A 24,921-nucleotide genomic window follows, 5' to 3' on the forward strand; every position below is an offset into this window, starting at 1 on the left:
CGGTAGCTTGTACGACGGCGAAGAACGAAGCCGCAGAGCACCGGCCTTCTGCGCGCACCCTAAGGACTGCGAGAGGACCGTGGTGGCCGCTCGCCTGCCCCTTCAATTCCATTCTAGCATCCTTATGGAAGGTGTTCCAGGACAATTTTCCTGAGTTTTGAATTCGTCCTGATGCAGCCCCTCCTGGGAAACTCCTACTTGTCCTCTGCGTCTCCGAGTGCAGAGACCTCGATGGCAACTGCAGAAAAGAAGGGCTGCGTTGAGTTGTCGAGAAGCAAGAACATAGCCAGCGCCTTGTGTTTGGGAGTCAGCAGCACCTGGACTTTTGCGATTGCCTTCACTGTGCACTGAATGTCGAGATATGTGCACGCTAAAAAACCAAGTTGGGCAAGAGGAGGAAGAGAGCACGGGCATCAGAGAGCATCTGGCATCTTGCCCTGGAAAGGGCAGTGTTTTTGGAGTGTGCAGCAAATCCGTGTTTCTGGACAAGGGAGGCATAAGTGCGCTGCGCTCCTAAGCTATCTCCCTGCTAAGACACACTGCCAAAGCTTTTCGCTATGATGTAGTCCAGTGCAGACGCACACTACGGCTCTCCGGAGCTGTCCGAAGCCAAGCGCCGGTGGCCGGCGTCTTTCGGCTGAAGCAGCGCTTCGGAGCGTACGGCTGTTGTGTGTGCGAAGCAGCCGCTTCTGCTGCTCCGGGAGCCGGAGAGAGCGGTAGCTTGTACGAGGGCGAAGAACGAAGCCGCAGAGCACCGGCCTTCTGCGCGCACCCTAAGGACTGCGAGAGGACCGTGGTGGCCGCTCGCCTGCCCCTTCAATTCCATTCTAGCATCCTTAGGGAAGGTGATCCAGGACAATTTTCCTGAGTTTTGAATTCGTCCTGATGCAGCCCCTCCTGGGAAACTCGTTCTCGTCCTCTGCGTCTCCGAGTGCAGAGACCTCGATGGCAACTGCAGAAAAGAAGGGCTGCGTTGAGTTGTCGAGAAGCAAGAACATAGCCAGCGCCTTGTGTTTGGGAGTCAGCAGCACCTGGACTTTTGCGATTGCTTTCACTGTGCACTGAATGCCAGGACGGCATGTGCACGTTAAATCAACGAGCTGGGCAAGAGCAGTTATCGAAAGATCACGGCCGTCAGAAAGCAGCTTATATATTGCCCTGGAAAGAGCAGTGTTTTTGGAGTGTGCAGTAAAATCGTGTTTCTGGACAAGGAAGGCATAAGTGCGCTGCGCTCCTAAGCTATCTCCCTGCGAGACACAGAGCCAAAGCTTTTCGCTATGATGCAGTCTAGTGCAGACGGACACTACGGCTCTCCGGAGCTGTCCGAAGCGAAGCGCCGGTCGCCGGCGTCTTTCGGCTGAAGCAGCGCTTCGGAGCGTACGGCTGTTGTGTGCGCGAAGCAGCCGCTTCTCCTGCTCCGCGAGCCGGACAGAGCGGTAGCTTGTACGAGGGCGAAGAACGAAGCCGCAGAGCACCGGCCTTCTGCGCGCACCCTAAGGACTGCTAGAGAACGGCGGTGGCCGCTCGCCTGCCTCTTCAATTCCCTTCTAGCATCCTTATGGAAGGTGTTCCAGGACAATTTTCCTGAGTTTTGAATTCGTCCTGATGCAGCCCCTCCTGGGAAACTCGTGCTCGTCCTCTGCGTCTCCGAGTGCAGAGACCTCGATGGCAACTGCAGAAAAGAAGGGCTGCGTTGAGTTGTCGAGAAGCAAGAACATAGCCAGCGCCTTGTGTTTGGGAGTCAGCAGCACCTGGACATTTGCGATTGCTTTCACTGTGCACTGAATGCCAGGACGGCATGTGCACGTTAAATCAACGAGCTGGGCAAGAGCAGTTATCGAAAGATCACGGCCGTCAGAAAGCAGCTTATATATTGCCCTGGAAAGAGCAGTGTTTTTGGAGTGTGCAGTAAAATCGTGTTTCTGGACAAGGAAGGCATAAGTGCGCTGCGCTCCTAAGCTATCTCCCTGCTAAGACACACTGCCAAAGCTTTTCGCTATGATGTAGTCCAGTGCAGACGCACACTACGGCTCTCCGGAGCTGTCCGAAGCGAAGCGCCGGTCGCCGGCGTCTTTCGGCTGAAGCAGCGCTTCGGAGCGTACGGCTGTTGTGTGTGCGAAGCAGCCGCTTCTGCTGCTCCGGGAGCCGGAGAGAGCGGTAGCTTGTACGAGGGCGAAGAACGAAGCCGCAGAGCACCGGCCTTCTGCGCGCACCCTAAGGACTGCGAGAGGACAGTGGTGTCCGCTCGCCTGCCCCTTCAATTCCATTCTAGCATCCTTAGGGAAGGTGATCCAGGACAATTTTCCTGAGTTTTGAATTCGTCCTGATGCAGCCCCTCCTGGGAAACTCCTACTCGTCCTCTGCGTCTCCGAGTGCAGAGACCTCGATGGCAACTGCAGAAAAGAAGGGCTGCGTTGAGTTGTCGAGAAGCAAGAACATAGCCAGCGCCTTGTGTTTGGGAGTCAGCAGCACCTGGACATTTGCGATTGCTTTCACTGTGCACTGAATGCCAGGACGGCATGTGCACGTTAAGTCAACGAGCTGGGCAAGAGCAGTTATCGAAAGATCACGGCCGTCAGAAAGCAGCTTATATATTGCCCTGGAAAGAGCAGTGTTTTTGGAGTGTGCAGTAAAATCGTGTTTCTGGACAAGGAAGGCATAAGTGCGCTGCGCTCCTAAGCTATCTCCCTGCTAAGACACACTGCTAAAGCTTTTCGCTAGGATGCAGTCTAGTGCAGACGCACACTGCGGCTCTCCGGAGCTGTCCGAAGCGAAGCGCCGGTGGCCGGCGTCTTTCGGCTGAAGCAGCGCTTCGGAGCGTACGGCTGTTGTGTGCGCGAAGCAGCCGCTTCTGCTGCTCCGCGAGCCGGACAGAGCGGTAGCTTGTACGAGGGCGAAGAACGAAGCCGCAGAGCACCGGGCTTCTGCGCGCACCCTAAGGACTGCGAGAGGACCGTGGTGGCCGCTCGCCTGCCCCTTCAATTCCATTCTAGCATCCTTAGGGAAGGTGATCCAGGACAATTTTCCTGAGTTTTGAATTCGTCCTGATGCAGCCCCTCCTGGGAAACTCCTACTCGTCCTCTGCGTCTCCGAGTGCAGAGACCTCGATGGCAACTGCAGAAAAGAAGGGCTGCGTTGAGTTGTCGAGAAGCAAGAACATAGCCAGCGCCTTGTGTTTGGGCGTCAGCAGCTGCTGGACTTTTGCGATTGCTTTCACTGTGCACTGAAAGCCAGGACGGCATGTGCACGTTAAAACAACGAGCTGGGCAAGAGCAGGAAGGGAGCACGGGCATCATAGAGCATCTGGCATCTTGCCCTGGAAAGAGCAGTGTTTTTGGAGTGTGCAGTAAAATCGTGTTTCTGGACAAGGAAGGCATAAGTGCGCTGCGCTCCTAAGCTATCTCCCTGCTAAGACACACTGCTAAAGCTTTTCGCTAGGATGCAGTCTAGTGCAGACGCACACTGCGGCTCTCCGGAGCTGTCCGAAGCGAAGCGCCGGTGGCCGGCGGCTTTCGGCTGAAGCAGCGCTTCGGAGCGTACGGCTGTTGTGTGCGCGAAGCAGCCGCTTCTGCTGCTCCGGGAGCCGGACAGAGCGGTAGCTTGTACGAGGGCGAAGAACGAAGCCGCAGAGCACCGGCCTTCTGCGCGCACCCTAAGGACTGCGAGAGGACCGTGGTGGCCGCTCGCCTGCCCCTTCAATTCCATTCTAGCATCCTTAGGGAAGGTGTTCCAGGACAATTTTCCTGAGTTTTGAATTCGTCCTGATGCAGCCCCTCCTGGGAAACTCCTACTCGTCCTCTGCGTCTCCGAGTGCAGAGACCTCGATGGCAACTGCAGAAAAGAAGGGCTGCGTTGAGTTGTCGAGAAGCAAGAACATAGCCAGCGCCTTGTGTTTGGGAGTCAGCAGCACCTGGACTTTTGCGATTGCCTTCACTGTGCACTGAATGTCGAGATATGTGCACGCTAAAAAACCAAGTTGGGTAAGAGGAGGAAGAGAGCACGGGCATCAGAGAGCAGCTGGCATCTTGCCCTGGAAAGGGCAGTGTTTTTGGAGTGTGCAGCAAATCCGTGTTTCTGGACAAGGGAGGCATAAGTGCGCTGCGCTCCTAAGCTATCTCCCTGCTAAGACACACTGCCAAAGCTTTTCGCTATGATGTAGTCCAGTGCAGACGCACACTACGGCTCTCCGGAGCTGTCCGAAGCGAAGCGCCGGTGGCCGGCGTCTTTCGGCTGAAGCAGCGCTTCGGAGCGTACGGCTGTTGTGTGTGCGAAGCAGCCGCTTCTGCTGCTCCGGGAGCCGGAGAGAGCGGTAGCTTGTACGAGGGCGAAGAACGAAGCCGCAGAGCACCGGGCTTCTGCGCGCACCCTAAGGACTGCGAGAGGACAGTGGTGGCCGCTCGCCTGCCCCTTCAATTCCATTCTAGCATCCTTAGGGAAGGTGATCCAGGACAATTTTCCTGAGTTTTGAATTCGTCCTGATGCAGCCCCTCCTGGGAAACTCCTACTCGTCCTCTGCGTCTCCGAGTGCAGAGACCTCGATGGCAACTGCAGAAAAGAAGGGCTGCGTTGAGTTGTCGAGAAGCAAGAACATAGCCAGCGCCTTGTGTTTGGGAGTCAGCAGCACCTGGACTTTTGCGATTGCTTTCACTGTGCACTGAATGCCAGGACGGCATGTGCACGTTAAATCAACGAGCTGGGCAAGAGCAGTTATCGAAAGATCACGGCCGTCAGAAAGCAGCTTATATATTGCCCTGGAAAGAGCAGTGTTTTTGGAGTGTGCAGTAAAATCGTGTTTCTGGACAAGGAAGGCATAAGTGCGCTGCGCTCCTAAGCTATCTCCCTGCGAGACACAGAGCCAAAGCTTTTCGCTATGATGCAGTCTAGTGCAGACGCACACTACGGCTCTCCGGAGCTGTCCGAAGCGAAGCGCCGGTGGCCGGCGTCTTTCGGCTGAAGCAGCGCTTCGGAGCGTACGGCTGTTGTGTGCGCGAAGCAGCCGCTTCTCCTGCTCCGCGAGCCGGACAGAGCGGTAGCTTGTACGAGGGCGAAGAACGAAGCCGCAGAGCACCGGCCTTCTGCGCGCACCCTAAGGACTGCTAGAGAACGGCGGTGGCCGCTCGCCTGCCTCTTCAATTCCCTTCTAGCATCCTTATGGAAGGTGTTCCAGGACAATTTTCCTGAGTTTTGAATTCGTCCTGATGCAGCCCCTCCTGGGAAACTCGTGCTCGTCCTCTGCGTCTCCGAGTGCAGAGACCTCGATGGCAACTGCAGAAAAGAAGGGCTGCGTTGAGTTGTCGAGAAGCAAGAACATAGCCAGCGCCTTGTGTTTGGGAGTCAGCAGCACCTGGACTTTTGCGATTGCTTTCACTGTGCACTGAATGCCAGGACGGCATGTGCACGTTAAATCAACGAGCTGGGCAAGAGCAGTTATCGAAAGATCACGGCCGTCAGAAAGCAGCTTATATATTGCCCTGGAAAGAGCAGTGTTTTTGGAGTGTGCAGTAAAATCGTGTTTCTGGACAAGGAAGGCATAAGTGCGCTGCGCTCCTAAGCTATCTCCCTGCTAAGACACACTGCCAAAGCTTTTCGCTATGATGTAGTCCAGTGCAGACGCACACTACGGCTCTCCGGAGCTGTCCGAAGCGAAGCGCCGGTGGCCGGCGTCTTTCGGCTGAAGCAGCGCTTCGGAGCGTACGGCTGTTGTGTGTGCGAAGCAGCCGCTTCTGCTGCTCCGGGAGCCGGAGAGAGCGGTAGCTTGTACGAGGGCGAAGAACGAAGCCGCAGAGCACCGGCCTTCTGCGCGCACCCTAAGGACTGCGAGAGGACCGTGGTGGCCGCTCGCCTGCCCCTTCAATTCCATTCTAGCATCCTTAGGGAAGGTGATCCAGGACAATTTTCCTGAGTTTTGAATTCGTCCTGATGCAGCCCCTCCTGGGAAACTCCTACTCGTCCTCTGCGTCTCCGAGTGCAGAGACCTCGATGGCAACTGCAGAAAAGAAGGGCTGCGTTGAGTTGTCGAGAAGCAAGAACATAGCCAGCGCCTTGTGTTTGGGAGTCAGCAGCACCTGGACTTTTGCGATTGCTTTCACTGTGCACTGAATGCCAGGACGGCATGTGCACGTTAAATCAACGAGCTGGGCAAGAGCAGTTATCGAAAGATCACGGCCGTCAGAAAGCAGCTTATATATTGCCCTGGAAAGAGCAGTGTTTTTGGAGTGTGCAGTAAAATCGTGTTTCTGGACAAGGAAGGCATAAGTGCGCTGCGCTCCTAAGCTATCTCCCTGCTAAGACACACTGCTAAAGCTTTTCGCTAGGATGCAGTCTAGTGCAGACGCACACTGCGGCTCTCCGGAGCTGTCCGAAGCGAAGCGCCGGTGGCCGGCGTCTTTCGGCTGAAGCAGCGCTTCGGAGCGTACGGCTGTTGTGTGCGCGAAGCAGCCGCTTCTGCTGCTCCGCGAGCCGGACAGAGCGGTAGCTTGTACGAGGGCGAAGAACGAAGCCGCAGAGCACCGGGCTTCTGCGCGCACCCTAAGGACTGCGAGAGGACCGTGGTGGCCGCTCGCCTGCCCCTTCAATTCCATTCTAGCATCCTTATGGAAGGTGATCCAGGACAATTTTCCTGAGTTTTGAATTCGTCCTGATGCAGCCCCTCCTGGGAAACTCCTACTCGTCCTCTGCGTCTCCGAGTGCAGAGACCTCGATGGCAACTGCAGAAAAGAAGGGCTGCGTTGAGTTGTCGAGAAGCAAGAACATAGCCAGCGCCTTGTGTTTGGGAGTCAGCAGCTGCTGGACTTTTGCGATTGCTTTCACTGTGCACTGAAAGCCAGGACGGCATGTGCACGTTAAAACAACGAGCTGGGCAAGAGCAGGAAGGGAGCACGGGCATCATAGAGCATCTGGCATCTTGCCCTGGAAAGGGCAGTGTTTTTGGAGTGTGCAGTAAAATCGTGTTTCTGGACAAGGAAGGCATAAGTGCGCTGCGCTCCTAAGCTATCTCCCTGCTAAGACACACTGCTAAAGCTTTTCGCTAGGATGCAGTCTAGTGCAGACGCACACTGCGGCTCTCCGGAGCTGTCCGAAGCGAAGCGCCGGTGGCCGGCGGCTTTTGGCTGAAGCAGCGCTTCGGAGCGTACGGCTGTTGTGTGCGCGAAGCAGCCGCTTCTGCTGCTCCGGGAGCCGGACAGAGCGGTAGCTTGTACGACGGCGAAGAACGAAGCCGCAGAGCACCGGCCTTCTGCGCGCACCCTAAGGACTGCGAGAGGACCGTGGTGGCCGCTCGCCTGCCCCTTCAATTCCATTCTAGCATCCTTAGGGAAGGTGTTCCAGGACAATTTTCCTGAGTTTTGAATTCGTCCTGATGCAGCCCCTCCTGGGAAACTCCTACTCGTCCTCTGCGTCTCCGAGTGCAGAGACCTCGATGGCAACTGCAGAAAAGAAGGGCTGCGTTGAGTTGTCGAGAAGCAAGAACATAGCCAGCGCCTTGTGTTTGGGAGTCAGCAGCACCTGGACTTTTGCGATTGCTTTCACTGTGCACTGAATGCCAGGATGGCATGTGCACGTTAAATCAACGAGCTGGGCAAGAGCAGTTATCGAAAGATCACGGCCGTCAGAAAGCAGCTTATATATTGCCCTGGAAAGAGCAGTGTTTTTGGAGTGTGCAGTAAAATCGTGTTTCTGGACAAGGAAGGCATAAATGCGCTGCGCTCCTAAGCTATCTCCCTGCTAAGACACACTGCTAAAGCTTTTCGCTGGGATGCAGTCTAGTGCAGACGCACACTGCGGCTCTCCGGAGCTGTCCGAAGCGAAGCGCCGGTGGCCGGCGTCTTTCGGCTGAAGCAGCGCTTCGGAGCGTACGGCTGTTGTGTGCGCGAAGCAGCCGCTTCTGCTGCTCCGCGAGCCGGACAGAGCGGTAGCTTGTACGACGGCGAAGAACGAAGCCGCAGAGCACCGGCCTTCTGCGCGCACCCTAAGGACTGCGAGAGGACCGTGGTGGCCGCTCGCCTGCCCCTTCAATTCCATTCTAGCATCCTTATGGAAGGTGATCCAGGACAATTTTCCTGAGTTTTGAATTCGTCCTGATGCAGCCCCTCCTGGGAAACTCCTACTCGTCCTCTGCGTCTCCGAGTGCAGAGACCTCGATGGCAACTGCAGAAAAGAAGGGCTGCGTTGAGTTGTCGAGAAGCAAGAACATAGCCAGCGCCTTGTGTTTGGGAGTCAGCAGCACCTGGACTTTTGCGATTGCTTTCACTGTGCACTGAATGCCAGGATGGCATGTGCACGTTAAATCAACGAGCTGGGCAAGAGCAGTTATCGAAAGATCACGGCCGTCAGAAAGCAGCTTATATATTGCCCTGGAAAGAGCAGTGTTTTTGGAGTGTGCAGTAAAATCGTGTTTCTGGACAAGGAAGGCATAAATGCGCTGCGCTCCTAAGCTATCTCCCTGCTAAGACACACTGCTAAAGCTTTTCGCTGGGATGCAGTCTAGTGCAGACGCACACTGCGGCTCTCCGGAGCTGTCCGAAGCGAAGCGCCGGTGGCCGGCGTCTTTCGGCTGAAGCAGCGCTTCGGAGCGTACGGCTGTTGTGTGCGCGAAGCAGCCGCTTCTGCTGCTCCGCGAGCCGGACAGAGCGGTAGCTTGTACGAGGGCGAAGAACGAAGCCGCAGAGCACCGGGCTTCTGCGCGCACCCTAAGGACTGCGAGAGGACCGTGGTGGCCGCTCGCCTGCCCCTTCAATTCCATTCTAGCATCCTTATGGAAGGTGATCCAGGACAATTTTCCTGAGTTTTGAATTCGTCCTGATGCAGCCCCTCCTGGGAAACTCCTACTCGTCCTCTGCGTCTCCGAGTGCAGAGACCTCGATGGCAACTGCAGAAAAGAAGGGCTGCGTTGAGTTGTCGAGAAGCAAGAACATAGCCAGCGCCTTGTGTTTGGGAGTCAGCAGCTGCTGGACTTTTGCGATTGCTTTCACTGTGCACTGAAAGCCAGGACGGCATGTGCACGTTAAAACAACGAGCTGGGCAAGAGCAGGAAGGGAGCACGGGCATCATAGAGCATCTGGCATCTTGCCCTGGAAAGGGCAGTGTTTTTGGAGTGTGCAGTAAAATCGTGTTTCTGGACAAGGAAGGCATAAGTGCGCTGCGCTCCTAAGCTATCTCCCTGCTAAGACACACTGCCAAAGCTTTTCGCTAGGATGCAGTCTAGTGCAGACGCACACTGCGGCTCTCCGGAGCTGTCCGAAGCGAAGCGCCGGTGGCCGGCGTCTTTCGGCTGAAGCAGCGCTTCGGAGCGTACGGCTGTTGTGTGCGCGAAGCAGCCGCTTCTGCTGCTCCGGGAGCCGGACAGAGCGGTAGCTTGTACGACGGCGAAGAACGAAGCCGCAGAGCACCGGCCTTCTGCGCGCACCCTAAGGACTGCGAGAGGACCGTGGTGGCCGCTCGCCTGCCCCTTCAATTCCATTCTAGCATCCTTAGGGAAGGTGTTCCAGGACAATTTTCCTGAGTTTTGAATTCGTCCTGATGCAGCCCCTCCTGGGAAACTCCTACTCGTCCTCTGCGTCTCCGAGTGCAGAGACCTCGATGGCAACTGCAGAAAAGAAGGGCTGCGTTGAGTTGTCGAGAAGCAAGAACATAGCCAGCGCCTTGTGTTTGGGAGTCAGCAGCACCTGGACTTTTGCGATTGCCTTCACTGTGCACTGAATGTCGAGATATGTGCACGCTAAAAAACCAAGTTGGGCAAGAGGAGGAAGAGAGCACGGGCATCAGAGAGCATCTGGCATCTTGCCCTGGAAAGGGCAGTGTTTTTGGAGTGTGCAGCAAATCCGTGTTTCTGGACAAGGGAGGCATAAGTGCGCTGCGCTCCTAAGCTATCTCCCTGCTAAGACACACTGCCAAAGCTTTTCGCTATGATGTAGTCCAGTGCAGACGCACACTACGGCTCTCCGGAGCTGTCCGAAGCCAAGCGCCGGTGCCCGGCGTCTTTCGGCTGAAGCAGCGCTTCGGAGCGTACGGCTGTTGTGTGTGCGAAGCAGCCGCTTCTGCTGCTCCGGGAGCCGGAGAGAGCGGTAGCTTGTACGAGGGCGAAGAACGAAGCCGCAGAGCACCGGGCTTCTGCGCGCACCCTAAGGACTGCGAGAGGACCGTGGTGGCCGCTCGCCTGCCCCTTCAATTCCATTCTAGCATCCTTAGGGAAGGTGATCCAGGACAATTTTCCTGAGTTTTGAATTCGTCCTGATGCAGCCCCTCCTGGGAAACTCCTACTCGTCCTCTGCGTCTCCGAGTGCAGAGACCTCGATGGCAACTGCAGAAAAGAAGGGCTGCGTTGAGTTGTCGAGAAGCAAGAACATAGCCAGCGCCTTGTGTTTGGGAGTCAGCAGCACCTGGACTTTTGCGATTGCTTTCACTGTGCACTGAATGCCAGGACGGCATGTGCACGTTAAATCAACGAGCTGGGCAAGAGCAGTTATCGAAAGATCACGGCCGTCAGAAAGCAGCTTATATATTGCCCTGGAAAGAGCAGTGTTTTTGGAGTGTGCAGTAAAATCGTGTTTCTGGACAAGGAAGGCATAAGTGCGCTGCGCTCCTAAGCTATCTCCCTGCTAAGACACACTGCTAAAGCTTTTCGCTAGGATGCAGTCTAGTGCAGACGCACACTAGGGCTCTCCGGAGCTGTCCGAAGCGAAGCGCCGGTGGCCGGCGTCTTTCGGCTGAAGCAGCGCTTCGGAGCGTACGGCTGTTGTGTGCGCGAAGCAGCCGCTTCTGCTGCTCCGCGAGCCGGACAGAGCGGTAGCTTGTACGAGGGCGAAGAACGAAGCCGCAGAGCACCGGGCTTCTGCGCGCACCCTAAGGACTGCGAGAGGACCGTGGTGGCCGCTCGCCTGCCCCTTCAATTCCATTCTAGCATCCTTATGGAAGGTGTTCCAGGACAATTTTCCTGAGTTTTGAATTCGTCCTGATGCAGCCCCTCCTGGGAAACTCCTACTCGTCCTCTGCGTCTCCGAGTGCAGAGACCTCGATGGCAACTGCAGAAAAGAAGGGCTGCGTTGAGTTGTCGAGAAGCAAGAACATAGCCAGCGCCTTGTGTTTGGGAGTCAGCAGCACCTGGACTTTTGCGATTGCTTTCACTGTGCACTGAATGCCAGGACGGCATGTGCTCTTTAAAACAACGAGCTGGGCAAGAGCAGGAAGGGAGCACGGGCATCATAGAGCATCTGGCATCTTGCCCTGGAAAGAGCAGTGTTTTTGGAGTGTGCAGTAAAATCGTGTTTCTGGACTAGGGAGGCATAAGTGCGCTGCGCTCCTAAGCTATCTCCCTGCTAAGACACACTGCTAAAGCTTTTCGTTATCATGCAGTCTAGTGCAGACTCACACTACGGCTCTCCGGAGCTGTCCGAAGCCAAGCGCCGGTCGCCGGCGTCTTTCGGCTGAAGCAGCGCTTCGGAGCGTACGGCTGTTGTGTGCGCGAAGCAGCCGCTTCTCCTGCTCCGGGAGCCGGACAGAGCGGTAGCTTGTACGAGGGCGAAGAATGAAGCCGCAGAGCACCAAGCTTCTGCGCGCACCCTAAGGACTGCGAGAGGACCGTGGTGGCCGCTCGCCTGCCCCTTCAATTCCATTCTAGCATCCTTAGGGAAGGTGTTCCAGGACAATTTTCCTGAGTTTTGAATTCGTCCTGATGCAGCCCCTCCTGGGAAACTCGTGCTCGTCCTCTGCGTCTCCGAGTGCAGAGACCTCGATGGCAACTGCAGAAAAGAAGGGCTGCGTTGAGTTGTCGAGAAGCAAGAACATAGCCAGCGCCTTGTGTTTGGGAGTCAGCAGCACCTGGACTTTTGCGATTGCCTTCACTGTGCACTGAATGTCGAGATATGTGCACGCTAAAAAACCAAGTTGGGCAAGAGGAGGAAGAGAGCACGGGCATCAGAGAGCATCTGGCATCTTGCCCTGGAAAGGGCAGTGTTTTTGGAGTGTGCAGCAAATCCGTGTTTCTGGACAAGGAAGGCATAAGTGCGCTGCGCTCCTAAGCTATCTCCCTGCTAAGACACACTGCCAAAGCTTTTCGCTATGATGTAGTCCAGTGCAGACGCACACTACGGCTCTCCGGAGCTGTCCGAAGCGAAGCGCCGGTGGCCGGCGTCTTTCGGCTGAAGCAGCGCTTCGGAGCGTACGGCTGTTGTGTGCGCGAAGCAGCCGCTTCTGCTGCTCCGCGAGCCGGACAGAGCGGTAGCTTGTACGAGGGCGAAGAACGAAGCCGCAGAGCACCGGGCTTCTGCGCGCACCCTAAGGACTGCGAGAGGACCGTGGTGGCCGCTCGCCTGCCCCTTCAATTCCATTCTAGCATCCTTAGGGAAGGTGTTCCAGGACAATTTTCCTGAGTTTTGAATTCGTCCTGATGCAGCCCCTCCTGGGAAACTCCTACTCGTCCTCTGCGTCTCCGAGTGCAGAGACCTCGATGGCAACTGCAGAAAAGAAGGGCTGCGTTGAGTTGTCGAGAAGCAAGAACATAGCCAGCGCCTTGTGTTTGGGAGTCAGCAGCTGCTGGAATTTTGCGATTGCTTTCACTGTGCACTGAATGCCAGGACGGCATGTGCACGTTAAATCAACGAGCTGGGCAAGAGCAGTTATCGAAAGATCACGGCCGTCAGAAAGCAGCTTATATATTGCCCTGGAAAGAGCAGTGTTTTTGGAGTGTGCAGTAAAATCGTGTTTCTGGACAAGGAAGGCATAAGTGCGCTGCGCTCCTAAGCTATCTCCCTGCTAAGACACACTGCCAAAGCTTTTCGCTATGATGTAGTCCAGTGCAGACGCACACTACGGCTCTCCGGAGCTGTCCGAAGCGAAGCGCCGGTGGCCGGCGTCTTTCGGCTGAAGCAGCGCTTCGGAGCGTACGGCTGTTGTGTGTGCGAAGCAGCCGCTTCTGCTGCTCCGGGAGCCGGACAGAGCGGTAGCTTGTACGAGGGCGAAGAACGAAGCCGCAGAGCACCGGGCTTCTGCGCGCACCCTAAGGACTGCGAGAGGACCGTGGTGGCCGCTCGCCTGCCCCTTCAATTCCATTCTAGCATCCTTAGGGAAGGTGATCCAGGACAATTTTCCTGAGTTTTGAATTCGTCCTGATGCAGCCCCTCCTGGGAAACTCCTACTCGTCCTCTGCGTCTCCGAGTGCAGAGACCTCGATGGCAACTGCAGAAAAGAAGGGCTGCGTTGAGTTGTCGAGAAGCAAGAACATAGCCAGTGCCTTGTGTTTGGGAGTCAGCAGCACCTGGACTTTTGCGATTGCTTTCACTGTGCACTGAATGCCAGGACGGCATGTGCACGTTAAAACAACGAGCTGGGCAAGAGCAGTTATCGAAAGATCACGGCCGTCAGAAAGCAGCTTATATATTGCCCTGGAAAGAGCAGTGTTTTTGGAGTGTGCAGTAAAATCGTGTTTCTGGACAAGGAAGGCATAAGTGCGCTGCGCTCCTAAGCTATCTCCCTGCTAAGACACACTGCTAAAGCTTTTCGCTAGGATGCAGTCTAGTGCAGACGCACACTAGGGCTCTCCGGAGCTGTCCGAAGCGAAGCGCCGGTGGCCGGCGTCTTTCGGCTGAAGCAGCGCTTCGGAGCGTACGGCTGTTGTGTGCGCGAAGCAGCCGCTTCTGCTGCTCCGGGAGCCGGAGAGAGCGGTAGCTTGTACGAGGGCGAAGAACGAAGCCGCAGAGCACCGGCCTTCTGCGCGCACCCTAAGGACTGCGAGAGGACCGTGGTGGCCGCTCGCCTGCCCCTTCAATTCCATTCTAGCATCCTTATGGAAGGTGTTCCAGGACAATTTTCCTGAGTTTTGAATTCGTCCTGATGCAGCCCCTCCTGGGAAACTCCTACTCGTCCTCTGCGTCTCCGAGTGCAGAGACCTCGATGGCAACTGCAGAAAAGAAGGGCTGCGTTGAGTTGTCAAGAAGCAAGAACATAGCCAGCGCCTTGTGTTTGGGAGTCAGCAGCACCTGGACTTTTGCGATTGCTTTCACTGTGCACTGAATGCCAGGACGGCATGTGCTCTTTAAAACAACGAGCTGGGCAAGAGCAGGAAGGGAGCACGGGCATCATAGAGCATCTGGCATCTTGCCCTGCAAAGAGCAGTGTTTTTGGGGTGTGCAGTAAAATCGTGTTTCTGGACTAGGGAGGCATAAGTGCGCTGCGCTCCTAAGCTATCTCCCTGCTAAGACACACTGCTAAAGCTTTTCGTTATCATGCAGTCTAGTGCAGACTCACACTACGGCTCTCCGGAGCTGTCCGAAGCCAAGCGCCGGTCGCCGGCGTCTTTCGGCTGAAGCAGCGCTTCGGAGCGTACGGCTGTTGTGTGCGCGAAGCAGCCGCTTCTCCTGCTCCGGGAGCCGGACAGAGCGGTAGCTTGTACGAGGGCGAAGAACGAAGCCGCAGAGCACCGGCCTTCTGCGCGCACCCTAAGGACTGCGAGAGGACCGTGGTGGCCGCTCGCCTGCCCCTTCAATTCCATTCTAGCATCCTTAGGGAAGGCGTTCCAGGACAATTTTCCTGAGTTTTGAATTCGTCCTGATGCAGCCCCTCCTGGGAAACTCGTGCTCGTCCTCTGAGTCTCCGAGTGCAGAGACCTCGATGGCAACTGCAGAAATGAAGGGCTGCGTTGAGTTGTCGAGAAGCAAGAACATAGCCAGCGCCTTGTGTTTGGGAGTCAGCAGCACCTGGACTTTTGCGATTGCTTTCACTGTGCACTGAATGACAGGACGGCATGTGCACGTTAAAACAACGAGCTGGGCAAGAGCAGTTATCGAAAGATCACGGCCGTCAGAAAGCAGCTTATATATTGCCCTGGAAAGAGCAGTGTTTTTGGAGTGTGCAGTAAAATCGTGTTTCTGGACAAGGAAGGCATAAGTGCGCTGCGCTCCTAAGTTATCTCCCTGCTAAGACACACTGCTAAAGCTTTTCGCTAGGATGCAGTCTAGTGCAGACGCACACTGCGGCTCTCCGGAGCTGTCCGAAGCGAAGCGCCGGTGGCCGGCGTCTTTCGGCTGAAGCAGCGCTTCGGAGCGTACGGCTGTTGTGTGCGCGAAGCAGCCGCTTCTGCTGCTCCGGGAGCCGGAGAGAGCGGTAGCTTGTACGAGGGCGAAGAACGAAGCCGCAGAGCACCGGCCTTCTGCGCGCACCCTAAGGACTGCGAGAGGACCGTGGTGGCCGCTCGCCTGCCCCTTCAATTCCATTCTAGCATCCTTATGGAAGGTGTTCCAGGACAATTTTCCTGAGTTTTGAATTCGTCCTGATGCAGCCCCTCCTGGGAAACTCCTACTCGTCCTCTGCGTCTCCGAGTGCAGAGACCTCGATGGCAACTGCAGAAATGAAGGGCTGCGTTGAGTTGTCGAGAAGCAAGAACATAGCCAGCGCCTAGCGTCTGGGAGTCAGCAACTGCTGGACTTTTGCGATTGCCTTCACTGTGCACTGAATGTCGAGATATGTGCACGCTAAAAAACCAAGGTGGGCAAGAGGAGGAAGAGAGCACGGGCATCAGAGAGCATCTGGCATCTTGCCCTGGAAAGAGCAGTGTTTTTGGAGAGTGCAGCAAATCCGTGTTTCTGGACAAGGGAGGCATAAGTGCGCTGCGCTCCTAAGCTATCTCCCTGCGAGACACACTGCCAAAGCTTTTCGCTATGATGCAGTTTAGTGCAGACGCACACTACGGCTCTCGGCTGCTATCCGAAGCGAAGCGCCGGTTGCCGGCGTCTTTCGGCTGAAGCAGAGCTTCGGAGCGTACGGCTGCCGCTCCGCTGTTGTGTGCGCGAAGCAGCCGCTTCTCCTGCTCCGGGAGCAGGACAGAGCGGTAGCTTGTACGAGGGCGAAGAACGAAGCCGAAGAGCACCGGGCTTCTGCGCGCACCCTAAGGACTGCTAGAGGACCGTGGTGGACACTCGCCTGCCTCTTCAATTCCATTCTAGCATACTTATGGAAGGTGTTCCAGGACAATTTTCCTGAATTTTGAATTCGTCCTGATGCAGCCCCTCCTGGGAAACTCCTGCTCATCCTCTGAAACTCCGACATGCAGAGACCTCGATGGCAACTGCAGAAATGAAGCACTCTGTTGAGTTGTCGAGAAGCAAGAACATAGCCAGCGCCTTGTGTTTGAGAGTCAGCAGCACCTGGACTTTTGCGATTGCCTTCACTGTGCACTGAATACCAGGACGGCATGTGCACGTTAAAACAACGAGCTGTGCAAGACTCCCCGAAAGATCACGGCCGTCAGAAAGCAGCTTATATATTGCCCTGGAAAGAGCAGTGTTTTTGGAGTGTGCAGTAAAATCGTGTTTCTGGACAAGGGAGGCATAAGTGCGCTGCGCTCCTAAGCTATCTCCCTGCGAGACACACTGCCAAAGCTTTTCGCTATGATGCAGTTTAGTGCAGACGCACACTACGGCTCTCGGCTGCTATCCGAAGCGAACCGCCGGTCGCCGGCGTCTTTCGGCTGAAGCAGAGCTTCGGAGCGTACGGCTGCCGCTCCGCTGTTGTGTGCGCGAAGCAGCCGCTTCTCCTGCTCCGGGAGCAGGACAGAGCGGTAGCTTGTACGAGGGCGAAGAACGAAGCCGCAGAGCACCGGACTTGTGTGCACAGCCTACGGGCTGCTAGAGGACCTTGGTGGCCGCTCGCCTGCCTCTTCAATTCCATTCTAGCATACTTATGGAAGGTGTTCCAGGACAATTTTCCTGAGTTTTGAATTCGTCCTGATGCAGCCCCTCCTGGGAAACTCCTGCTCGTCCTCTGAAACTCCGACATGCAGAGACCTCGATGGCAACTGCAGAAATGAAGGGCTGCGTTGAGTTGTCGAGAAGCAAGAACATAGCCAGCGCCTTGTGTTTGGGAGTCAGCAGCACCTGGACTTTTGCGATTGCCTTCACTGTGCACTGAATGCCAGGACGGCACGTGCACGCTGCAACAACGAGCTGGGCAGGAGAAGGAAGGTAGCACGGGCATCAGAGAGCATCTGGCATCTTGACCTCGAAACTGCAGTGTTTTTGGAGAGTGCAGTAAAATCGTGTTTCTGGACAAGGGAGGCATAAGTGCGCTGCGCTCCTAAGCTATCTCCCTGCGAGACACACTGCCAAAGCTTTTCGCTATGATGCAGTCTAGTGCAGACGCACACTATGGCTCTCCGGAGCTGTCCGAAGCCAAGCGCCGGTCGCCGGCGTCTTTCGGCTGAAGCAGCGCTTCGGAGCGTACGGCTGTTGTGTGCGCGAAGCAGCCGCTTCTCCTGCTCCGGGAGCCGGACAGAGCGGTAGCTTGTACGAGGGCGAAGAACGAAGCCGCAGAGCACCGGACTTGTGTGCACAGCCTACGGGATGCTAGAGGACCTTGGTGGCCGCTCGCCTGCCTCTTCAATTCCATTCTAGCATACTTATGGAAGGTGTTCCAGGACAATTTTCCTGAGTTTTGAATTCGTCCTGATGCAGCCCCTCCTGGGAAACTCCTGCTCGTCCTCTGAGGCTCCGAGTGCAGAGACCTCGATGGCAACTGCAGAAATGAAGCACTCCGTTGAGTTGTCGAGAAGCAAGAACATAGCCAGCGCCTTGTGTTTGAGAGTCAGCAGCACCTGGACTTTTGCGATTGCCTTCACTGTGCACTGAATAGCAGGACGGCATGTGCACGTTAAAACAACGAGCTGTGCAAGACTCCCCTAAAGATCACGGCCGTCAGAAAGCAGCTTATATATTGCCCTGGAAAGAGCAGTGTTTTTGGAGTGTGCAGTAAAATCGTGTTTCTGGACAAGGGAGGCATAAGTGCGCTGCGCTCCTAAGCTATCTCCCTGCGAGACACACTGCCAAAGCTTTTCGCTATGATGCAGTTTAGTGCAGACGCACACTACGGCTCGCGGCTGCTATCCGAAGCGAACCGCCGGTCGCTGGCGTCTTTCGGCTGAAGCAGAGCTTCGGAGCGTACGGCTGCCGCTCCGCTGTTGTGTGCGCGAAGCAGCCGCTTCTCCTGCTCCCGGAGTAGGACAGACCGGTAGCTTGTACGAGGGCGAAGAACGAAGCCGCAGAGCACCGGACTTGTGTGCACAGCCTACGGGCTGCTAGAGGACCTTGGTGGCCGCTTGCCTGCCTCTTCAATTCCCTTCTAGCATACTTATGGAAGGTGTTCCAGGACAATTTTCCTGAGTTTTGAATTCGTCCTGATGCAGCCCCTCCTGGGAAACTCCTGCTCGTCCTCTGAAACTCCGACATGCAGAGACCTCGATGGCAACTGCAGAAATGAAGGGCTGCGTTGAGTTGTCGAGAAGCAAGAACATAGCCAGCGCCTTGTGTTTGGGAGTCAGCAGCACCTGGACTTTTGCGATTGCCTTCACTGTGCACTGAATGCCAGGATGGCACGTGCACGCTGCAACAACGAGCTGGGCAGGAGAAGGAAGGTAGCACGGGCATCAGAGAGCATCTGGCATCTTGACCTCGAAACTGCAGTGTTTTTGGAGAGTGCAGTAAATTCGTGTTTCTGGACAAGGGAGGCATAAGTGCGCTGCGCTCCTAAGCTATCTCCCTGCGAGACACACTGCCAAAGCTTTTCGCTATGATGCAGTCTAGTGCAGACGCACACTCCGGCTCTCCGGAGCTGTCCGAAGCCAAGCGCCGGTGGCCGGCGTCTTTCGGCTGAAGCAGCGCTTCGGAGCGTACGGCTGTTGTGTGCGCGAAGCAGCCGCTTCTCCTGCTCCGCGAGCCGGACAGAGCGGTAGCTTGTACGAGGGCGAAGAACGAAGCCGAAGAGCACCGGGCTTCTGTGCGCACCCTAAGGACTGCTAGAGGACCGTGGTGGACACTCGCCTGCCTCTTCAATTCCATTCTAGCATCCTTATGGAAGGTGTTCCAGGACAATTTTCCTGAATTTTGAATTCGTCCTGATGCAGCCCCTCCTGGGAAACTCGTGCTCGTCCTCTGAGGCTCCGAGTGCAGAGACCTCGATGGCAACTGCAGAAATGAAGCACTCCGTTGAGTTGTCGAGAAGCAAGAACATAGCCAGCGCCTTGTGTTTGAGAGTCAGCAGCACCTGGACTTTTGCGATTGCCTTCACTGTGCACTGAATACCAGGACGGCAAGTGCACGTTAAAACAACAAGCTGTGCAAGACTCCCCGAAAGATCACGGCCGTCAGAAAGCAGCTTATATATTGCCCTGGAAAGAGCAGTGTTTTTGGAGTGTGCAGTAAAATCGTGTTTCTGGACAAGGGAGGCATAAGTGCGCTGCGCTCCTAAGCTATCTCCCTGCGAGACACACTGCCAAAGCTTTTCGCTATGATGCAGTTTAGTGCAGACGCACACTCCGGCTCTCCGGAGCTGTCCGAAGCCAAGCGCCGGTCGCCGGCGTCTTTCGGCTGAAGCAGCGCTTCGGAGCGTACGGCTGCCGCTCCGCTGTTGTGTGCGCGAAGCAGCCGCTTCTCCTGCTCCGGGAGCAGGACAGAGCGGTAGCTTGTACGAGGGCGAAGAACGAAGCCGCAGAGCACCGGACTTGTGTGCACAGCCTACGGGCTGCTAGAGGACCTTGGTGGCCGCTCGCCTGCCTCTTCAATTCCATTCTAGCATACTTATGGAAGGTGTTCCAGGACAATTTTCCTGAGTTTTGAATTCGTCCTGATGCAGCCCCTCCTGGGAAACTCCTGCTCGTCCTCTGAAACTCCGACATGCAGAGACCTCGATGGCAACTGCAGAAATGAAGGGCTGCGTTGAGTTGTCGAGAAGCAAGAACATAGCCAGCGCCTTGTGTTTGAGAGTCAGCAGCACCTGGACTTTTGCGATTGCCTTCACTGTGCACTGAATACCAGGACGGCATGTGCACGTTAAAACAATGAGCTGTGCAAGACTCCCCGAAAGATCACGGCCGTCAGAAAGCAGCTTATATATTGCCCTGGAAAGAGCAGTGTTTTTGGAGTGTGCAGTAAAATCGTGTTTCTGGACAAGGGAGGCATAAGTGCGCTGCGCTCCTAAGCTATCTCGCTGCGAGACACACTGCCAAAGCTTTTCGCTATGATGCAGTTTAGTGCAGACGCACACTACGGCTCTCGGCTGCTATCCGAAGCGAACCGCCGGTCGCCGGCGTCTTTCGGCTGAAGCAGAGCTTCGGAGCGTACGGCTGCCGCTCCGCTGTTGTGTGCGCGAAGCAGCCGCTTCTCCTGCTCCCGGAGTAGGACAGAGCGGTAGCTTGTATGAGGGCGAAGAACGAAGCCGCAGAGCACCGGACTTGTGTGCACAGCCTACGGGCTGCTAGAGGACCTTGGTGGCCGCTCGCCTGCCTCTTCAATTCCATTCTAGCATACTTATGGAAGGTGTTCCAAAACAATTTTCCTGAGTTTTGAATTCGTCCTGATGCAGCCCCTCCTGGGAAACTCCTGCTCGTCCTCTGAAACTCCGACATGCAGAGACCTCAATGGCAACTGCAGAAATGAAGGGCTGCGTTGAGTTGTCGAGAAGCAAGAACATAGCCAGCGCCTTGTGTTTGGGAGTCAGCAGCACCTGGACTTTTTCGATTGCCTTCACTGTGCACTGAATGCCAGGACGGCACGTGCACGCTGCAACAACGAGCTGGGCAGGAGAAGGAAGGTAGCACGGGCATCAGAGAGCATCTGGCATCTTGACCTCGAAACTGCAGTGTTTTTGGAGAGTGCAGTAAAATCATGTTTCTGGACAAGGGAGGCATAAGTGCGCTGCGCTCCTAAGCTATCTCCCTGCGAGACACACTGCCAAAGCTTTTCGCTATGATGCAGTCTAGTGCAGACGCACACTACGGCTCTCCGGAGCTGTCCGAAGCCAAGCGCCGGTGGCCGGCGTCTTTCGGCTGAAGCAGTGCTTCGGAGCGTACGGCTGTTGTGTGCGCGAAGCAGCCGCTTCTCCTGCTCCGGGAGCCGGACAGAGCGGTAGCTTGTACGAGGGCGAAGAACGAAGCCGCAGAGCACCGGACTTGTGTGCACAGCCTACGGGATGCTAGAGGACCTTGGTGGCCGCTCGCCTGCCTCTTCAATTCCATTCTAGCATACTTATGGAAGGTGTTCCAGGACAATTTTCCTGAGTTTTGAATTCGTCCTGATGCAGCCCCTCCTGGGAAACTCGTGCTCGTCCTCTGAAACTCCGACATGCAGAGACCTCGATGGCAACTGCAGAAATGAAGGGCTGCGTTGAGTTGTCGAGAAGCAAGAACATAGCCAGCGCCTTGTGTTTGGGAGTCAGCAGCACCTGGACTTTTGCGATTGCCTTCACTGTGCACTGAATGCCAGGACGGCACGTGCACGCTGCAACAACGAGCTGGGCAGGAGAAGGAAGGTAGCACGGGCATCAGAGAGCATCTGGCATCTTGACCTCGAAACTGCAGTGTTTTTGGAGAGTGCAGTAAAATCGTGTTTCTGGACAAGGGAGGCATAAGTGCGCTGCGCTCCTAAGCTATCTCCCTGCGAGACACACTGCCAAAGCTTTTCGCTATGATGCAGTCTAGTGCAGACGCACACTACGGCTCTCCGGAGCTGTCCGAAGCCAAGCGCCGGTCGCCGGCGTCGTTCGGCTGAAGCAGCCCATCGGAGCGTACGGCTGCCGCTCCGCTGTTTTGTGCGCGAAGCAGCCACTTCTCCTGCTCCGGGAGCCGGACAGAGCGGTAGCTTGTACGAGGGCGAAGAACGAAGCCGAAGAGCACCGGGCTTCTGTGCGCACCCTAAGGACTGCTAGAGGACCGTGGTGGACACTCGCCTGCCTCTTCAATTCCATTCTAGCATCCTTATGGAAGGCGTTCCAGGACAATTTTCCTGAATTTTGAATTCGTCCTGATGCAGCCCCTCCTGGGAAACTCGTGCTCGTCCTCTGAGGCTCCGAGTGCAGAGACCTCGATGGCAACTGCAGAAATGAAGCACTCCGTTGAGTTGTCGAGAAGCAAGAACATAGCCAGCGCCTTGTGTTTGAGAGTCAGCAGCACCTGGACTTTTGCGATTGCCTTCACTGTGCACTGAATACCAGGACGGCATGTGCACGTTAAAACAACGAGCTGTGCAAGACTCCCCGAAAGATCACGGCCGTCAGAAAGCAGCTTATATATTGCCCTGGAAAGAGCAGTGTTTTTGGAGTGTGCAGTAAAATCGTGTTTCTGGACAAGGGAGGCATAAGTGCGCTGCGCTCCTAAGCTATCTCCCTGCGAGACACACTGCCAAAGCTTTTCGCTATGATGCAGTTTAGTGCAGACGCACACTACGGCTCTCGGCTGCTATCCGAAGCGAACCGCCGGTCGCCGGCGTCTTTCGGCTGAAGCAGAGCTTCGGAGCGTACGGCTGCCGCTCCGCTGTTGTGTGCGCGAAGCAGCCGCTTCTCCTGCTCCGGGAGCAGGACAGAGCGGTAGCTTGTATGAGGGCGAAGAACGAAGCCGCAGAGCACCGGACTTGTGTGCACAGCCTACGGGCTGCTAGAGGACCTTGGTGGCCGCTCGCCTGCCTCTTCAATTCCATTCTAGCATACTTATGGAAGGTGTTCCAGGACAATTTTCCTGAGTTTTGAATTCGTCCTGATGCAGCCCCTCCTGGGAAACTCGTGCTCGTCCTCTGAGGCTCCGACATGCAGAGACCTCGATGGCAACTGCAGAAATGAAAGGCTGCGTTGAGTTGTCGAGAAGCAAGAACATAGCCAGCGCCTTGTGTTTGGGAGTCAGCAGCACCTGGACTTTTGCGATTGCCTTCACTGTGCACTGAATGCCAGGACGGCACGTGCACGCTGCAACAACGAGCTGGGCAGGAGAAGGAAGGTAGCACGGGCATCAGAGAGCATCTGGCATCTTGACCTCGAAACTGCAGTGTTTTTGGAGAGTGCAGTAAAATCGTGTTTCTGGACAAGGGAGGCATAAGTGCGCTGCGCTCCTAAGCTATCTCCCTGCGAGACACACTGCCAAAGCTTTTCGCTATGATGCAGTCTAGTGCAGACGCACACTCCGGCTCTCCGGAGCTGTCCGAAGCCAAGCGCCGGTCGCCGGCGTCTTTCGGCTGAAGCAGCGCTTCGGAGCGTACGGCTGTTGTGTGCGCGAAGCAGCCACTTCTCCTGCTCCGGGAGCCGGACAGAGCGGTAGCTTGTACGAGGGCGAAGAACGAAGCCGAAGAGCACCGGGCTTCTGCGCGCACCCTAAGGACTGCTAGAGGACCGTGGTGGACACTCGCCTGCCTCTTCAATTCCATTCTAGCATCCTTATGGAAGGTGTTCCAGGACAATTTTCCTGAATTTTGAATTCGTCCTGATGCAGCCCCTCCTGGGAAACTCATGCTCGTCCTCTGAGGCTCCGAGTGCAGAGACCTCGATGGCAACTGCAGAAATGAAGCACTCCGTTGAGTTGTCGAGAAGCAAGAACATAGCCAGCGCCTTGTGTTTGAGAGTCAGCAGCACCTGGACTTTTGCGATTGCCTTCACTGTGCACTGAATACCAGGACGGCATGTGCACGTTAAAACAACGAGCTGTGCAAGACTCCCCGAAAGATCACGGCCGTCAGAAAGCAGCTTATATATTGCCCTGGAAAGAGCAGTGTTTTTGGAGTGTGCAGTAAAATCGTGTTTCTGGACAAGGGAGGCATAAGTGCGCTGCGCTCCTAAGCTATCTCCCTGCGAGACACACTGCCAAAGCTTTTCGCTATGATGCAGTTTAGTGCAGACGCACACTACGGCTCGCGGCTGCTATCCGAAGCGAACCGCCGGTCGCTGGCGTCTTTCGGCTGAAGCAGAGCTTCGGAGCGTACGGCTGCCGCTCCGCTGTTGTGTGCGCGAAGCAGCCGCTTCTCCTGCTCCGGGAGCCGGACAGAGCGGTAGCTTGTACGAGGGCGAAGAACGAAGCCGCAGAGCACCGGACTTGTGTGCACAGCCTACGGGATGCTAGAGGACCTTGGTGGCCGCTCGCCTGCCTCTTCAATTCCATTCTAGCATACTTATGGAAGGTGTTCCAGGACAATTTTCCTGAGTTTTGAATTCGTCCTGATGCAGCCCCTCCTGGGAAACTCCTGCTCGTCCTCTGAAACTCCGACATGCAGAGACCTCGATGGCAACTGCAGAAATGAAGGGCTGCGTTGAGTTGTCAAGAAGCAAGAACATAGCCAGCGCCTTGTGTTTGGGAGTCAGCAGCACCTGGACTTTTGCGATTGCCTTCACTGTGCACTGAATGCCAGGACGGCACGTGCACGCTGCAACAACGAGCTGGGCAGGAGAAGGAAGGTAGCACGGGCATCAGAGAGCATCTGGCATCTTGACCTCGAAACTGCAGTGTTTTTGGAGAGTGCAGTAAAATCGTGTTTCTGGACAAGGGAGGCATAAGTGCGCTGCGCTCCTAAGCTATCTCCCTGCGAGACACACTGCCAAAGCTTTTCGCTATGATGCAGTTTAGTGCAGACGCACACTACGGCTCGCGGCTGCTATCCGAAGCGAACCGCCGGTCGCTGGCGTCTTTCGGCTGAAGCAGAGCTTCGGAGCGTACGGCTGCCGCTCCGCTGTTGTGTGCGCGAAGCAGCCGCTTCTCCTGCTCCCGGAGTAGGACAGACCGGTAGCTTGTACGAGGGCGAAGAACGAAGCCGCAGAGCACCGGACTTGTGTGCACAGCCTACGGGCTGCTAGAGGACCTTGGTGGCCGCTTGCCTGCCTCTTCAATTCCCTTCTAGCATACTTATGGAAGGTGTTCCAGGACAATTTTCCTGAGTTTTGAATTCGTCCTGATGCAGCCCCTCCTGGGAAACTCCTGCTCGTCCTCTGAAACTCCGACATGCAGAGACCTCGATGGCAACTGCAGAAATGAAGGGCTGCGTTGAGTTGTCGAGAAGCAAGAACATAGCCAGCGCCTTGTGTTTGGGAGTCAGCAGCACCTGGACTTTTGCGATTGCCTTCACTGTGCACTGAATGCCAGGACGGCACGTGCACGCTGCAACAACGAGCTGGGCAGGAGAAGGAAGGTAGCAC

The sequence above is a fragment of the Lonchura striata genome, chromosome 10 (assembly GCF_046129695.1).
Source record: "Lonchura striata isolate bLonStr1 chromosome 10, bLonStr1.mat, whole genome shotgun sequence".
Classification (NCBI taxonomy): Eukaryota; Metazoa; Chordata; class Aves; order Passeriformes; family Estrildidae; genus Lonchura; species Lonchura striata.